The sequence below is a fragment of the Balaenoptera borealis genome (genome assembly GCF_965194805.1).
Source record: "Balaenoptera borealis genome assembly, chromosome: 9".
Lineage (NCBI taxonomy): Eukaryota > Metazoa > Chordata > Mammalia > Artiodactyla > Balaenopteridae > Balaenoptera > Balaenoptera borealis.
This window is the reverse complement of record NC_138873.1, coordinates 26,734,148-26,753,801: the sequence shown is the minus strand read 5'-3', so window position 1 is coordinate 26,753,801 and position 19,654 is coordinate 26,734,148.

Below are 19,654 nucleotides of genomic sequence, written 5' to 3'. Positions count from 1 at the left end.
TTGAGCACCGCCCCAGAGTGTCTCTTTACCATGGTAGGAGCAGCTGGTTCCAGTTCTAGTGTCCTGCTTCCTCCTGTACTCCCAGATCCAGCCTCATTGCCCGCCTCCCCCTCAGTGATACCAGCAGTGGGCTGGCCATGCCCCATTTTCAGAGGTTCCAGTTTCCTGGGTTCTTCTTCCAAGGTGTAACGCCCATGTCCTCCCTTTGTTCCTGCAGCTCCAGGGCTAGTAGTTGCTTCCTGTAGTTTCTGTCTCAGTCTTGGAATCCCCTCTTAAATTTTTTAGTTCTCCAAGGTCTGTTTAACCAATTCCTCATAGCAAATTTTTTCTGTTAAAACAACAAGTGTGTTTTCTGTTTTCCTGGCTGGACTCTTACTGATTCGGTAAGAGTTTAGGAAGGACTGAACATTTTAGGAAGGACTTTATGTTAAAAGTACATCATAGGCATTATCCTGAGTTGCTGTTTTTCTTATTAACTGTAAATTATATAGTTTAAAAAATGGAGCTACCATATGATCCAGCAGTTGCACTCTGGGGCATATATCTGGAAAAGATGCAAACTCTACTTCAGAAAGATACATGTACCCCAACGTTCATAGCAGCACTATTTACAATCGCCAAGGCATGAAAACAATCCAAGTGCCCACTGACAGACAATTGGTTTAAGAAGAAGTGATATATATATATATAAAAAATAGAATATTACTCAGCCATAAAAAGGAATGAAATATTGCCATTTGCAGCAACAGGGATGAACCTAGAGAATATCATACTAAATTAAAGTCAGACAGAGAAAGACAAATATTATGTGATATCACTTATATGTAGAATAATAAAAAATAAAAAATATAAAAAAATAATACAAATGAATCTATATATAAAACAGAAACAGACTCACAGACATAGAAAACAAACTTATGTTTACCAAAGGGGAGAGGGAGAGAGGGAAGGATAAATTAGGAGTGTGGGATTAACAGATACAAATTACTGTACATAAAACAGATAAGCAACAAAGATTTACTGTACAGCACAGGGAACTATATTCAATATCTTGTAATAACCTATAATGGAAAATAATCTGAAAAAATATATCTATAACTGAATCACTTTGCTGTACATCTGAAACTAACACACTATTGTAAATCAACTACATTTCAATTAAAAAATTATATTAGTTTAGCACCATTATTATCATTTCAATTCTAGTGGGTTAAATATGATGTATATTTGCCATAGAAGTATTTTGAGCCTATCATTTTTTGATATCTAAACCTTAAGACTTGTGTGCGTTTCAGTTCCAGTGTGAATTGTTCATGGCCCTAAAGGGGCTAAGGCAGACATACATACAGCCCTCCTTCCCTTTCTCCTAACCCTTCTTTTTTTTTTTCTTTTAATTCTATTGAAGTATAGTTGATTAACAATGTTGTGTTAATTTCTGCTGTATAGCAAAGTGATTCAATTATAGATATATATTCTTGTTCATGTCCTTTCCCATTATGGTTTGTCACAGGATATTGATTATAGTTCCCTGTGCTATACAGTTTCTTGACCCTTCTTAACTTAAGCAGGAACTGTTTGTTTCCTCCCACTAGGAAGCAGAAATGGGAGGTGGGTACCTGGGACCTGGAGTCCTTTCCCCTCTTAAGTGGACACCCTTTGTTTGTGAGCCAGCAGTCTTCTGTATGCCTCTCCCTCCACCACTCCTCATCTTCCCCTGTGCACTTGTCAGACAGCAAGTCAGAATTTCATGGTCTCATACCTGTGAACAAACTCACCATTCTGTCCTCAGGTTGCCTATGGTTTTTGTAGGATGAGTGTGACCTGAGAAATTGCTAGGCGTTCGCTGATGTTTCCCGTGCATTAAATTAAAGAGTGCAGTCATGACTTTGTTTTTACCTGTGACCTGGAACTCACTATAGGGCGTTTCCTTTGTACCTTTCAATTCTACCCTCATCCCATGTTGTGAACTTCAGGAAGAGACAGTCTGAGTCTCTCCCAGTCTAAACCTTTCAGGTCGAAATAAATCCTAGTATATCCTTCCACAGATTTTTGAAATGACTCAACACATTCAAACTGATGTTTTCTTCTACTCATAAAGATTACAACCCTTCTTGCCATGACTTATCACGCTGGGGTCTTAATTTTGCGGTGCCTGACATATGGGTTTTTGGGCTTTCTGATCAGAACAGCTGTAAACCAATACCTCCCACCACAACCCCAACATTAATACCACAAACAGACGAAGTAAACTTTCCCCGTTCCCGTTTAACTCCTAAATAGTTTCCAGGGGTAATACATCGTCACCATCATCATCATCATCTTCATCACCATCAGTTGAAGTTACTGCATCCTTTTTTTTTTCCATTTGTCAGACAAGTGGCTTTATTTCCAGTTTTTTTTTTTTAAATTGGGGTATAGTTGTTTTACAATGTTGTCTTAGTTTCTACTGTACAGTGAAGTAGAGTTCCCTGTGCTATACAGCAGGTTCTCATTAGTTATCTATTTTATACATATTACTGTATATATGTCAATCCCAGTCTCCCAATTCATCCCACCTGTGCCCCGCTTTCCCCCCTGGGTGTCCATACGTTTGTGTCTCTATTTCTGCCTTGCAAACCAGTTCATCTGTACCATATTTCTAGATTCCACGTATATATGTTGATATACGATATTTGTTTTTCTCTTTCTGACTTCCTTCACTCTGTATGACAGTCTGGAGGTCCATTCCCGTCTCTACAAATGTCCCAATTTCATTCCTTTTTATGGCTGTGTAATATTCCATTGTATATATGTACCACATCTTCTTTATCTATTCGCCTGTTGATGGACATTGAGGTTGCTTCCATGACCTGGCTACTGTAAATAGTGTTGCAATGAATGTTGGGGTGCATGTGTCTTTTTGAATTATGGTTTTCTCTGGATATATACCCAGTAGTGGGATTGCTGTGTCATATGGTAATTCTACTTTTAGTTTTTTAAGGAACTTCCAAACTGTTCTCCATAGTGGCTGCACCAATTTACATTCGCACCAACAGTGAAAGAAGTTTCCCTTTTCTCCACACCCCCTCCAGCATTTGTTGTTTGTAGATTTTCTGATGATGCCCATTCTAACTAGTGTGAGGTGATACCTCATTGTAGTTTTGATTTGCATTTCTCTAATAATTAGTGATGTTGAGCAGCTTTTCATGTGCCTCTTGGCCATCTGTATGTCTTCTCTGGAGAAATGTTTTTTTAGGTCTTCCACCCATTTTTGGATTGGGTTGTTTGTTTTTTTGATATTGAGCTTCATGAGCTGTTTATATATTTTGGAGATTAATTCTTTGTCTGTTGATTCTTTTGCAAATATTTTCTCCCATTTTGAGGGTTGTCTTTTCGTCTTGTTTATAGTTTCTTTTGCTGTGCAAAAGCTTTTAAGTTTTATTAGGTCCCATTTGTTTATTTTTGTTTTTATTTTCATTACTCTAGGAGGTGGGTCAAAAAAGGTCTTGCTGTGATTTATGTCAAAGAGTGTTCTTGCTATGTTTTCCTCTAAGAGTTTTATAGTGTCTGGTCTTACATTTAGGTCTTCAATCCATTTTGAGTTTATTTTTGTGTATGGTATTAGGGAGTTCTAATTTCATTCTTTTACATGTAGCTGTCCAGTTTTCCCAGCACCACTTATTGAAGAGACTCTCTTTTCTACATTGTATACCCTTGCCTCCTTTGTCATAAATTAGTTGGCCATAGGTGTGTGGGTTTAACTCTGGGCTTTCTATCCTGTTCCATTGATTTATATTTCTGTTTTTGTGCCAGTGCTGTATTGTCTTGATTGCTGTAGCTTTGTAGTATAGTCTGAAGTCAGGGAGTCTGATTCCTCCAGCTCCGTTTTTTTCCCTCAAGATTGCTTTGGCAGTTCAGGGTCTTTTGTGTCTCCATACAAATTTTAAGATTTTTTTGTTCTAGTTCTGTAAAAAATGCCATTGGTAATTTGATAAGGATTGCAATGAATCTGTGGATTGCTTTGGGTAGTATAGTATCCAATCCATGAACATGGTATATCTCTCCATCTGTTTGTGTCATCTTTGTTTTCTTTCATCAGTGTCTTATAGTTTTCTGAGTACAGGTCTTTTGTCTCCTTAGGTAGGTTTATTCCTAGGTATTTTATTCTTTTTGTTGCAATGGTGAATGGGATTATTTCCTTAATTTCTCTTTCTGATCTTTCATTGTTAGTGTATAGGAATGGAAGAGATTCCTGTGCATTAATTTTGTGTCCTGCTACTTTACCAAATTCATTGATTAGCTCTAGTAGTTTTCTGGTGGCATCTTTAGGATTTTCTATGTATAGTATCATGTCATCTGCAAACAGTGAGAGTTTTACTTCTTCTTTTCCAATTTGTATTCCTTTTATTTCTTTTTTTTCTCTGATTGCCATGGCTAGGACTTCCAAAACTATGTTGAATAATAGTGGCAAGAGTGGACAACCTTGTCTTGTTCCTGATCTTAGAGGAAATACATTCAGTTTTTCACCATTGAGAGTGATGTTGGCTGTGGGTTTGTCATATATGGCCTTTATTATGTTGAGGTAGTTTCCCTCTATGCCCACTTTCTGGAGACTTTTTATCATAAACGGGTGTTGAATTTTGTCAAAAGCTTTTTCTGTATCTATTGAGATGATCATATGGTTTTTATTCTTCAGTTTATTAATATGATGTATCACATTGATTGATTTGCATATATTGAAGAATCCTTGCATTCCTGGAATAAATCTCACTTGATCATGGTGTATGATCCTTTTAATGTGCTGTTGGATTCTCTTTGCTAGTATTTTGTTGAGGATTTTTGCATCTATATTCATCAGTGATATTGGTCTGTAATTTTCTTTTTTTGTGGTATCTTTGTCTGGTTTTGGTATCAGGGTGATGGTGACCTCATAGAATGAGTTTGGGAGTGTTCCTTCCTATGCAACGTTTTGGAATGTTTGAGAAGGATGGGCATTAGCTCTTCTCTAAATGTTTGATAGAATTCACCTGTGAAGCCATCTGGTCCTGGACTTTGGTTTGTTGGACGATTTTTAATCACAGTTTCAATTTCATTATTTGTGATTGCTCTGTTCATATTTTCTATTTCTTCCTGGTTCAGTCTTGGAAGGTTATACCTTTCTAAGAATTTGTCCATTTGTTCCAGGTTGTCCATTTTATTGGCATATAGTTGCTTGTAATATTCTCTTATGATGCTTTGTATTTCTGCGGTGTCCACTGTAACTTCTCCTTTTTCATTTCTAATTTTTTTGATTTGAGTCCTTTCCCTCTTTTTCTTAATGAGTCTGGCTAAAGGTTTATCAATGTTGTTTATCTTCTCAAAAAACAGCTTTTAGTTTTAATTTAAGCCAGGTACCACACTAAGAATTTAACATTTACTACCTTCTTTAGTCCTTACAACAAGTCTATGAGTCAGTCATTTTACCCTGAATTATAAAAGGAGCAAACAGGCTTGGACAGGTGGTTCACTTAACAAGGGACAGAACTAGGATCTGAATTCTAGTTAATGTAATTCCAAAGTCTGTACTTTTAATGACTTCCTTGTATGCCTCTTATGCCTAAGAAAATGGGGGGAGACCTTCAAGATGGCGGAGGAGTAAGACGTGGAGATCACCTTCCTCCCCACAAATACATCAGAAATACATCTACATGTGGAACAACTCCTACAGAACACCTACTGAATGCTGGCAGAAGACCTCAGACTTCCCAAAAGGCAAGAAGCTCCCCACGTACCTGGGTAGGGCAAAAGAAAAAACAGAGACAAAAGAATAGGGACAGGACCTGCACCTCTGGGAGGGAGCTGTGAAGGAGGCAAAGTTTCCATACACGAGGAAGCCCCTTCACTGGTAGAGATGGGGAGTGGCGAGGGGGGAATCTTCGGAGCCACAGAGGAGAATGCAGCAACAGGGGTGCAGAGAGCAAAGCAGAGAGATTCCTGCACAGAGGATAGGTGCTGACCAGCACTCACCAGCCTGAGAGGCTTGTCTGCTCACCCGCTGGGGCGGGTGGGGGCTGGGAGCTGAGGCTTGGCTTTTGGAGGTCAGATCCCAGGGAGAGGACTGGGGTTGGCTGTGTGAACACAGCCTGAAGTGGGCTAGTGCACCACAGCTAGCTGGGAGGGAGTCCGGGAAAAACTCTGGACCTGCCTAAGAGGCAAGAGACCATTGTTTCAGGGTGCATGAGGAGAGGGGATTCAGAGCACTGCCTAAACGAGCTCCAGAAACGGGCGCGAGCTGCAGCAATCAGTGCGGACACCAGAGACAGGCATGAAATGCTAAGGCTGCTGCAGCCACCAAGAAGCCTGTGTGCAAGCACAGGTCACTATCCACACCTCCCCTCCTGGGAGCCTGTGCAGCCCGCCAACTGCCAGGGTCTTGTGATCCAGGGACAAGTTCCCTGGGAGAACACATGGCACGCCTCATGCTGTTGCAACATCATGTTGGCCTCTGCCGCCGCAGGCTTGCCCCACATTCCCTACCCCACCCTCCCCCCGGCCTGAGTGAGCCAGAGCCCCCTAATCAGCTGCTCCTTTGACCCCGCCCTGTCTGAGTGAAGAACAGAAGCCCTCAGGCTACCTACACGCAGAGGCCGGGCCAAATCCAAAGCTGAACCCCAGGAGCTGTGCAAACAAAGAAGAGAAAGGGAAATCTCTCCCAGCAGCCTCAGGAGCAGCGGATTAAATCTCCACAATCAACTTGATGTACCCTGCATCTGTGGAATACCTGAACAGACAACGAATCATCCCAAAATTGAGGCAGTGGACTTTAGGAGCAATTGTAGACTTGGGGTTTGCTTTCTGCATCTAATTTGTTTCTGGTTTTATGTTTATCTTAGTTTAGTATTTAGAGTTTATTATCATGGTAGATTTGTTAATTGATTTGGTTGCTCTCTTCCTCTTTTTTTTTAATATATAGATATATATATATTTTTTTCCTTTTTCTCTTTTTGTGAGTGTGTATGTGTATGCTTCTTTGTGTGATTTTTGTCTGTATAGCTTTACTTTTACCATTTGTCCTAGGGTTCTATTTATCTGTTTTTGTTTTTATTTTTTGTACAGCTTTTAGCTTTTGTTAGCATTGGTGGATTTGTTTTTTGGTTTGGTTGCTCTTTCTTTCTTTCTTTTTTTTATTACTTTGTAATTTTTATTTTAATAATTTTTCTTTCTTTCTTTCTTTCTTTCTTTCTTTCTCCCTCCCTCCCTCCCTTCTTTCTTTCTTTCTTTCTTTCTTTCTTTCTTTCTTTCTTTCTTTCTTTCTTTCTTTCTTCCTTCTTTCTTTCTTTCTTTCTCTCTTCTCTCTTTCTTTCTTTCTTTCTTCTTTCTTTCTTTTTTTCTCCCTTTTCTTCTGAGCCATGTGTCTGACAGGGTCTTGGTGCTCCAGCCAGGTGTCAGGCCTGTGCCTCTGAGGTGGGAGAGCCGAGTTCAGGACATTGGTCCACCAGAGACCTCCTGGTTCCATGTAATATCAAATGGCAAAAGCTCTCCCAGAGATCTCCATCTCAACACTAAGATGCAGCTCCACTCAACAACCGTAAGCTACAGTGCTGGACACCCTATGCCAAACAACTAGCCAGACAGGAACACAACACCACCCATTAGCAGAGAGGCTGCCTAAAATCATAATAAGGCCACAGACACCCCAAAACACACCACCGGACGTGGTCCTGCCCACCAGAAAGACAAGATACAGCCTCATCCATCAGAACACAGGCACTACTCCCCTCCACCAGGAAGCCTACACAACACACTGAACCAACCTTAGCCACTGGGGGCAGACACCAAAAACAACGGGAACTACGAACTTGCAGCCTGTGAAAGGAGACCCCAAACACAGTAAGTTAGCAAGATGAGAAGACAGAGAAACACACAGCAGATGAAGGAGCAAGGCAAAACCCCACCAGACCAAACAAAGGAAGAGGAAATAGGCAGTCTACCTGAAAAAGAATTCAGAGTAATGATAGTAAAGATGATCCAAAATCTTGGAAATAGAATGGAGAAAATACAAGAAAAGTTTAACAAGGACCTAGAAGAACTAAAGAGCAAGCAAACAATGCTGAACAACACAATAAATGAAATTAGAAATTCTCTAGAAGGAATCAATAGCAGAATAACTAAGGCAGAAAAACGGATAAGTGACCTGGAAGATAAAATAGTGGAAATAACTACTGTAGAGCAGAATAAAGAAAAGAATTGAGGACAGTCTCAGAGAACTCTGGGACAACATTAAATGCATCAACATTCGAATTATAGGGGTCCCAGAAGAAGAAGAGAAAAAGAATGAGACTGAGAACATATTTGAAGAGATTATAGTTGAAAGCTTCCCTAATATGGGAAAGGAAATAGTTAATTCAGGCCAGAAAGTGCAGAGAGTCCCATACAGGATAAATCCAAGGAGAAACATGCCAAGACACATATTAATCAAACTATCAAAAATTAAATACAAAGAAAAATATTAAAAGCAGCAAGGGAAAAACAACAAATAACATACAAGGGAATCCCCATAAGGTTAACAGCTGATCTTTCAGCAGAAACTCTGCAAGCCAGAAGGTAGTGGCAGGACATATTGAAAGTGATGAAAGGGAAAAACTGACAAACAAGATTACTCTACTCAGCAAGGACCTCATTCAGATTCAACAGAGAAATTAAAAACTTTACAGACAAGCAAAAGCTAAGAGAATTCAGCACCACCAAACCAGCTTTACAACAAACGCTAAAGGAACTTCTCTAGGCAGGAAACACAAGAGAAGGAAAAGACCTACATTAACAAACCCAAAACAATTAAGAAAATGGTAGTAAGAACATACATATCGATAATTACCTTAAATGTAAATGGATTAAATGCTCCAACCAAAAGACATAGACTGGCTGAATGGTTACAAAAACAAGACCCGTATATATGCTGTCTACAAGATACCCACTTCAGACCTAGGGACACATACAGACTGAAAGTGAGGGCATGGAAAAAGATATTCCATGCAAATGGAAATCAAAAGAAAGCTGGAGTACCAATTCTCATATCAGACAAATTAGATTTTAAAATAAAGACTATGACAAGAGACAAAGAAGGACACTACATAATGATCAAGGGATCAATCCAAGAAGAAGATATAACAATTGTAAATATTTATGCACCCAACATAAGAATACGTAAGGCAAATGCTAACAGCCATAAAAGGGGAAATCGACAGTAACACAATCATAGTAGGGGACTTTAACACCCCACTTTCACCAATGGACAGATCATCCAAAATGAAAATAAATAAGGAAACATAAGTTTTAAATGATACATTAAACAAGATGGACCTAATTGATATTTATAGGACATTCCACCCACAAACAACAGAATACACTTTCTTCTGAAGCGCTCCTGGAACATTCTCCAGGATAGATCATATCTTGGGTCACAAATCAAGCCTTGGTAAATTTAAGAAAATTGAAATCGTATCAAGTATCTTTTCCGACCACAATGTTATGAGACTAGATATCAATTACAGGAAAAAATCTGTAAAAAATACAAACACATGGAGGCTAAACAATACACTACTTAATAACCAAGAGATCACTGAAGAAATCAAAGAGGAAATCAAAAAATACCTAGAAACAAATGACAATGAAAACACAATGACCCAAAACCTATGGGATGCAGCAAAAGCAGTTCTAAGAGGGAAGTTTATAGCAATACAATCCTACCTCAAGAAACAAGAAACATCTCAAATAAACAAACTAACCTTACACCTAAAGCAATTAGAGAAAGAAGAACAAAAAACCCGCAAAGTTAGCAGAAGGAAAGAAATAATAAAGATCAGATCAGAAATAAATGAAAAAGAAATGAAGGAAATGATAGCAAAGATCAATAAAACTAAAAGCTGGTTCTTTGAGAAGATAAACAAAATTGATAAACCATTAGCCAGACTCATCAAGAAAAAAAGGGAGAAGACTCAAATCAATAGAATTAGAAATGAAAAAGGAGACGCAAAAACTGACACTGCAGAAATACAAAGGATCATGAGAGATTACTGCAAGCAACTATATGCCAATAAAATGGAGAACCTGGAAGAAATGGACAAATTCTTAGAAAAACACAACCTTCCGAGGCTGAACCAGGAAGAAATAGAAGATATAAACAGACCAATCACAAGCACTGAAATTGAGACTGTGATTATAAATCTTCCAACAAACAAAAGGCCAGGACCAGATGGCTTCACAGGTGAATTCTATCAAATATTTAGAGAAGAGCTAACACCTATCCTTCTCAAACTCTTCCAAAATATAGCAGAGGGAGGAACAGTTCCAAATTCATTCTACGAGGCCACCATCACCCTGATGCCAAAACCAAAGATGTCACAAAGGAAGAAAACTACAGGCCAATATCTCTGATGAACATAGATGCAAAAATCCTCAACAAAATTCTAGCAAACAGAATCCAGCAGCACATTAAAAGGATCATACACCATGATCAAGTGGAGTTTATCCCAAGAATGCAAGGATTCTTCAATATACGCAAATCAATCAATGTTGATACATCATATTAACAAATTGAAGAATAAAAACTATATAATTATCTCAATAGATGCAGAAAAAGCTTTTGACAAAATTTAACAACAATTTATGATAAAAACCCTCCAGAAAGTAGGCATAGAGGGAACTTACCTCAACATAATAAAGGCCATATATGAGAAACCCACAGCCAACATCATTCTCAATGGTGAAAAACTGAAACCATTTCCACTAAGATCAGGAACAAGACAAGGTTGTCCACTCTCACCACTATTATTCAATATAGTTTTGGAAGTTTTAGCCACAGCAATCAGAGAAGAAAAAGAACTAAAGGAATCCAAATTGGAAAAGAAGTAAAACTGTCAGTCACTGTTTGCAGATGACATGATACTACACATAGAGAATCCTGAAGATGCTACCAGAAAACTACTAGAGCTAATCAGTGACTTTGGTAAAGTAGCAGGATACAAAACTAATGCACAGAAATCTCTTGCATTCCTACAAACTAATGATGAAAAATCTGAAAGAGAAATTAAGGAAACACTCCCATTTACCATTGCAACAAAAAGAATAAAATACCTAGGAATAAACCTACCTAGGGAGACAAAAGACCTGTATGCAGAAAACTTTAAGACACTAATGAAAGAAATTAAAGATGATACAAACAGATGGAGAGATATGCCACGTTCTTGGATTGGAACAATCAACATTGTGAAAATGACTCTACTATCCAAAGCAATCTACAGACTCAATGCAATCCCTATCAAACTACCAATGGCATTTTTCATAGAACTAGAACAAAAAATTTCACAATTTGTATGGAAACACAAAAGACCCCGAATAGCCAACGCAATCTTGAGAAAGAAAAACGGAGCTGGAGGAATCAGGCTCCTGGACTTCAGACTATACTACAAAGCTACAGTAATCAAGACAGTATCGTACTGGCACAAAAACAGAAATATAGATCAATGGAACAGGATAGAAAGCCCAGAGATAAAACCATCTACATCTGGTCACCTTATCTTTGACAAAGGAGGCAAGAATATACAATGGAGAAAAGACAGCCTCTTCAATAAGTGGTGCTGGGAAAACTGGACAGCTACATGTCAAAGAATGAAAGTAGAATACTCCCTAATACCATACACAAAAATAAACTCAAAATGGATTAAAGGCCGAAATGTAAGGCCAGACACTATAAAACTCTTAGTGGAAAACATAGGCAGAATACTCTATGACATAAATCACAGCAAGATCCTTTTTGACCCACCTCCTAGAGAAATGGAAATAAAAACAAAAATAAACAAATGGGACCTAATGAAACTTAAAAGCGTTTGCACAGCAAAGAAAACCATAAACAAGACGAAAAGACAACCCTCAGAATGGGAGAAAATACTTGCAAATGAAGCAACTGACAAAGGATTAATCTCCAAAATATACAAGCAGCTCATGCAGCTCAATATCAAAAAAACAAGCAACCCAATCCAAAAATGCACAGAAGACCTAAATAGACATTTCTCCAAAGAAGATACACAGATTGCTAACAAACACATGAAAGGATGTTTATCATTACTAAACATTAGAGAAATACAAATCAAAACTGAAATGAGGTATCACCTCACACTGGTCAGAATGGTCATCATCAAAAAATCTACAAACAATAAATGCTGGAGAGCGTGTGGAGAAAAGGGAGCCCTCTTGCACTGTTGGTGGGAATGTAAATTGATACAGCCACTATGGAGACCTAATGGCGATTCCTTCAAAAACTAAAAATAGAACTACCATACGACCCAGCAATCCCACTCCTGGGCATATACCCTGAGAAAACCATAATTCAAAAAGTGTCATGTACCACAATGTTCATTGCAGCTCTATTTACAATAGCCAGGACATGGAAGCAACCTAAGTGTCCATCGACAGATGAATGGATAAAGAAGATGTGGCACATATGTACAGTGGAATGTTACTCTGCCATAAAAGGAAACGAAATTGAGTTATTTGTAGTTAGGTGGATGGACCTAGAGTCTGTCATACAGACTGAAGTAAGTCTGAAAGAGAAAAACAAGTACCGTATGCTAACACATATATATGGAATCTAAAAAAAAAAAAAGGTTCTGAAGAACCTAGGGGCAGGACAGGAATAAAGACGCAGATGTAGAGAATGGACTTGAGGACACGGGGAGGGGGAAGGGGAAGCTAGGGCGCAGTGAGAGAGTGGCATGGACATATATACACTACCAAATGTAAAACAGATAGCTAGTGGGAAGCAGCCGCATAGCACAGGGAGAGCAGCTCCGTGCTTTGTGACCACCTAGGGGAGTGGGATAGGGAGGGTGGGAGGCAGATGCAAGAGGGAGGAGATGTGGGGATATATGTATATGTATAGCTGATTCACTTTTTTATAAAGCAGAAACGAACACACCATTTTAAAACAATTATACTCCAATAAAGATGTTAAATAAAATAAAATAAAACCATATGTGGTAAAGGACTGTTTCCCTCCCCCGGTCAAAAAAAAAAAAAAAAAAAAGAAAATGAAGCCAATACATTTGAGGGGTTAACTGTAAAATAACACACATATTAAGATGTATACTTATTAATTTATGAAAATGCAGCATGGGTGTGATTTCCTTAGCGTAAATTACTCTGTAAGCGAGAAGAGATGTCCATTCTTGGATACTCAGTTGTGGACAGGGCAGGCCCAGAATGTACTAAGGTGATTGCTCCAGAAGTAAACCTGAAGATTAGAGGACAGGTGGCAGTTAGAGGGTGAGAGCTGGCAAGATAAAGTTCTCTGAAAAGGATTGGGGGTGGGCACAAATTCGAGAAAAGGAGAGTTCTGGGGAAATAATAAGCATCTGGTACTTAGAGGATTTCTATGAGCCTTTTAGTCTACTCTGCCATTCTCTGTGGCTATTTGGGGCCACTAGCAATTTTCGTCATGCTGTCTGCTTAAATCAAGTTATATCTAATATTTAAAATCCTATGGCATCCTATCTCATCAAATCTTCCTCTAAGTCTTCAGTTTTTGTTTTGAGAAGTGGTTCATGCATTTAAACAAATTTTGTAATTGTGAAGCCTAATATGTATACAGAAAAATGCACAAGGGTTGTTGTTACAGCTCAACGAGTTATCACGAAGTGAAAGCGTTGGTAAGCATCACTCAGATCAAGAAATAGGACAATTCTAACCTGACAGAGTCACCTCTCCTACTCTTTCTCTTGTCCTCCAAATCACTCAGGCTGTATTCCATTGTATTTGGCTTGTCTCACTCAACATCAGGCTATGAGAGTTATCCATGTTGTTGCCTGTAGCTGTTGTGCCATGCTGTGAAGTTATTCATTGGATGACTATGCCACAATTTATTTATTCGTTCTATTTTTAATGACATTTAAATTGTTTCTGGTTTGAAGCTATTAAAAGTGCTGCTTTGAACATTCTTGTAGGTGTCTCTTGCTTATGTGCACATATTCCTGCCAGATACACACCCAGAAGTGTAATTGCTGGATCATAAGACATACCTAATTTCAACCTCAGTAACTTAAATAATGCCAAACCTGATTTCTGAAGTAGTTGTAACGATTTACACCCCCATCAGCTGTAATGAGGGCTCTTTTTCCACATTCTTGCTAATATTTGGTATATTCAGGCTTTATAATTGTAGCCATTTTAGAAGATATGTAGAATTATCTCATTGTGGTTTTCATTTGCATTTTTCTGATGATTAATGATGTTAAGAACTTTTTTGTAAGTTAGTAGCCATTTGGATAATGGATAATTTATCAGCCATTTGGATAATACATAATTAGCTCTTGTATCATGGATCTGCTCAAGTTCTTGCCTATTTTTTTCTATACGATTGTGTCTTTTTATTTTTAATTGGTTTGAAGGAATTTGTTACATCTTCTGAATATGAGGCCTTTCCCAGTTATATATGTTGCAAATATTTTCCTTCTTGTTGTGGCTTGTCTTTCCAGTCTCTTAAGAGAGTAATAAAAGAAGTTCTTAAATGTAATCAAGTCTAATTTACCAATTATTTCTTTTTTGGTCATTGCCTTTTTGTGTCCTGTTTAAAAAATGTTATCCTAGGCTAACATGAAGATATTCTTCTAAGTTATCTCCTGAAAGCTTTATTGTTTTATTTTTCACATTTCAAATTATGATCCACCTGGAATTGATTTTATATATGATGTAAAGTAAGGGTTCAAGTTTTATTTTTTATGTGAGTCCAACTGACCCAGCACTATTTACTGAAAAGTTATCCTTTCCTTACAGCTCATCATAAACTGTCTTTCGTGAATGGGTCTATTTATAACCATCCTCTGTTCTGTTGATCTATTTGTCTATTCCTATGCTAATACCACAATATTTTAATCATCTTTTTGCTGGTAAACAAGTCCTTCTACTTTGTTCTTATTCGAGTACCTTGGCTATTTTTTTCCCTTTGCATTTCCATATAAATTTTAGAATCACTTGCAAATTCCCACAAAACAACTTGGCTGAGACTTTTTTAAAAAATGTTTTTTATTGTCATAACATACATAAAATAAGGTGCGTAAAGTCCACTAATTTACATTTTTCATGTATACACAACCATGTTACCAACTACAGAACAAAATATAGAATATTTCCAGGACTCTGGAAAATTCCCACATGCTCCAATCAATGTCCCTCGAACACAGGAAATCACTGTTGTGGCTTCCATTACCATTTGATTACTTTTTAATCTTCTTGCCCTTCCTATTAATGGAACCAGATAGCATGTATTCTTTTGCATCTGGCTTCTTTTGTTCCACATAATGTCTTTGAGGTTCATTTATGTTATAACATGTATTAGTAGTTTTAATCTTTTTTATTGCTAGGATGTTCCATGATAAGTTTTTAATCTCTGCATTTGTTCATTTTTATGCCAGAAGCAAACATGCGGTTTCTAGGGCAGAGATCAGTTATTATTACTACATACAGCCTTAATTAAATCCGTTTTCCATGCTCCATTCTTCTCTCTCTTCTGGGGTGATGTCATGAGAGCCAGGTAGGTATCCTGTGTGTGCACCAGAGGAGAGGAAGTCCCAAATTATGAGTCAGGAAGTTTAAATAGGCTACACACTGCTTAGCTGCCACCTTCCTTTCTGAAAAAGGGGGAGAAACCCTTGGGAAAGTAAATGAAATCTCTCAGGAAGGCAAAGGAGAAAGTCCCTACCCTGGACTGCAGTCATTTGGCTCTGGGTAGCTAAGTTTTATCATCCTTTGAATGGGAACATATGGCTCCAGGTCTAACACCCTTGCAACATGAGGAGAAATGAGTCTGGGAAGAAGACATATACTATGATGTGCCAATTTCCTTTGCTCAAGAGACAAACTGTCCAGAAATGTAAAAATATTCATGGGGTATTGTTTCCCTGACATTCCACTGTATGAATACTTCATTTGATCTATCCATTCTCCTGTTGATGGATATTTGGTTTATTTCTCACTATGGAGTTGTAAGAGTGCCTCATGTAGTCTGGATACAAGTCCTTTGTCACATATATTTGTTGCAAGTATTTTCTCCCAGTTCATGGTTTGTCTTTTAATTTTTACAATGAAGTCTGCAAGAACAAAAGTTTTAAATTTTGATAAAGTCCAATTTTTCATTTTTTTCCTTTATGATTGTGTTTTGGTATCACATCTAAGAAATCTTTGTGTGTTTCAAAGTTAAAAATGTTTTCTCCCCTAAAGTTTATAGTTTTAGCTTTTGCAATTAAATCTACAATGCATTGTAAATTACTTTTTTGGTGTGTTTGCTATGAGGAAAAAGTAGAGATTAATTGTTTTTCCCATGAGATGTTCTGTTATTTCTGTACCATTTGCTAAAAAGATATTTTGCTAAAAAGATGGTCCACATTAAATTACTTTACCATTTTGCTGAATATCTATTGACCATGTATGTATTGGTCTGTTTCTGAATCTCTATTCTTCTCATTGGTCTATTTGTCTATTTTTGCACCAATACCACAGTTTTTAAAAATAAACTTTTTAGTTTTTATTTATGTACTTCTGTACAGAAAATTTGCAAAGGTAGTACAGAGAATTTCAGCATACTCCTCATCCCATTACATTACCATGGTAAATTTTCAAAACTAAGAAGGTTACATTGGCACGTTACTTTTGAGTAAACTCCAGACTTTATTTGGATTTCTCTGGTTTTTCCATTTTTGTTCCAGGATCCAATCCAGGTTACCACATTGCTTGCGACAGCCATGGCTCAGTCTCCTCTGGTCTGTGATAGTTTCTCAATATTTCCATGTGTTCATGAACTTGACTGTCTTAAGGAATATTGGCCAGGGATCCTGTAGATTGAAAAAATATCTATGAATAATTTAAAAATACCAATATGAGTCTAGCAAGTTTTCTAGACATAAATTCAATATCCAAAAAGCAATTGCACATCTGTACACCAACATTAAACAGGTAGAAAATTAAATAAAATATTGTTTATAATAGTATGAAAGATACCTAGTATGTGAGAAACCTTTATAAGAAAATGTATGAAATTCCAATCAATGACATTGAAGAATTATTTTTTCTTAGGTGGGGAGATATGAATTGTAGTTATGGATTGAGGACTCAATATCTGTTAAAATTAGTTCATATATTCAATGACTACAGATTCAATTCTAATCGAAATTTTAACAGACCTTTGTGAAACTTAACAAGGTGATTATAAAATTTGTGTGGAATTGCAAAGGTCCAGAAGTAAAGACTTTTTTTTTAAAGTTCAGATGGGAGGACTTTCCCTTCCACACATCAAGCCTTATTGTAAAGTTACAGCAAGGAAAGGTGGTAAACTAAAAGATCAATGAAACAGCATACAGGCATACCTCAAAGATTTTGCAGGTTTGGTTCTAGACTACCACAATAAAGTTAGTATCACAATAAAGCTAGTCTGCGAATTTTTTTGGTCTCCCAGTGCATATAAAGGTTATGTTTACACTATACTATAGTCTATTTAGTATGCAACAGCATTATGTCTAAAAAAAACTATGTACATACCTTAAAAAATACTTTATTGCTGAAAAATGCTAACCATCATCTGAGTCTTCAGCGAGTCATAATCTTTTTGCTGGTGGAGGGTCTTGTCTCAATCTTGATGGCTGTTGGCTGATCAGAGTGGTCTAATGGCTGATCAGATGGCTGCTGAAGGCTGGGATGGCTGTGACAATTTCTTAAAATGAGACAGCAGTGAAGTTTGCTGCATCGATTGACTCTTCCTTTCAAGAATGATTTCTCTGTAGCATACAATGCTGTGTGATAAAGTTTTACCCACAGTAGAACAGTGGTCAGTGGAGCAGTCAGAACACACACAACATTTATCGATTAAGTCTTATATGGGTGCAGCTCTTGGCACCCCAAAACAATTAGAGTAATAACATCAAATATCACTGATCATGGATCACCATAAAATATATAATAATGAAGAAGCAGCTTGATGTTGCTAGGATTACCAAAATTTGACACAGAGACAAGAAGTGAGCAAATAGTGTTGGAAAAATGGCACCAATAGACTTGCTCGAAGCAGGGTTGCCACAAGCCTTCAATTTTTCAAAAATGCAATATTTTCAAAGCACAATAAAGCGAAGTTTAATAAAACAAGGTATACCTGTATAGAGTCCAGCATTTATAGACATTTGATGGCGACATTTTACAGATATTTTAGATGAGTGGGAAAAGAGTGGGATTTCAGTGAATGGTTCTGAGAAAATAAGGTATTTATCTTATTTTACACCACATGAAAAACAACTTGAGGTGCATTAAAGAGCTCTTTTAGATTAAATGATGTCCTTTCCCCCTCAAATTTATATGCTGAGGTCCTGACCCCCTGTTCTTCAGAAAGAGACCTGATTTGGAAATAGGATTGTTGCAGATGTAATTAGTTAAGATGAGGTCATATTGGAGTAGGATGGGCCTCTAATTAAATATGACTGGTGTCCCTATAAAAAGGAGAAATTTGGATGCAAACATGTACTCAGGGAGAATACCATGTGAACAGAAAGGCAGAGACTGGGTCATGCATCTACAAGCCAAGCAACACCAAAGATTGCTGGTAGACCACCAGAAACTATGGAAGAAGCACGGACCAGATTCCCCCTCACAGGTGTCAGAAGGAGCAAACTTTGCCGACATGCTGATTTCAGACTTCTAGCCTCCAAAACTGTGAGACATTTAAGCCACTTTTCTTAAGGCAGTCCTAGCAAACCAATCCAAAAACTAAACGTAAAGGTAAAACCAGAAAGATTTTGGGTATGACCCTTGGGTAGGAAAACATTTCTTAAGTATAAAAAGCATTAACCATAAATAAAAAGATTGGAAAATTTGACTACATTAAAATTAAGAATTTCTGCTCATCAGAAGACACTGAAAGAGACACTTAAGAGACAAGCTGCAAACTGGAAGACTGTATGTGCATCATATATAACATGTATTATGCAAAATATTATATTATGTATACATATATTTTGGATATATGTGTGTGTATATATATATATATATATATATATATACACACACACATATATTTTTTCTGGATATTAAGCAACTTTAATTTCAAAGAACTTTTTTTCAATTGAAGAATAGTTGATTTACAATGTTTTGTTAGTTTCTAGTGTACAGCAAAGTGATTCATATATAAGTATGAATTTTATATATATATAATATAAATATATTCTTTTTCATATTCTTTTCCATTATGGTTTATTACAGGACAGTGAATATAGCTCCCCGTGCTATACAGTAGGATCTTGTTGTTTATTTATTTTATATATAATAGTTTGTATCTACCAATCCCAATCTCCTAATTTATCCCTCCCCCATCCTCTTTCCTCTTTGGTAATTATAAGTTTGTTTTCTATGTTTGTGAGTCTGTTTTCATTTTGTAAATAAGTTTGTTTGTATCATAATTTAGATTCTACATATATCTGATGTCATATGATATTTGTCTCAAAGAACATTTTTAACTAAGGGATTTGTAATGTGTTTTTGGTCATCTTTTCTATTTTGAGAACTACTATGGAAAATGGAAACAGTACTCCTAACAGAAACTGGCTTCTGGAATGGTTTATAAAAAGCCACAGAAGTTACTTCAGCCACTACCGTAAAGCATGGTGGT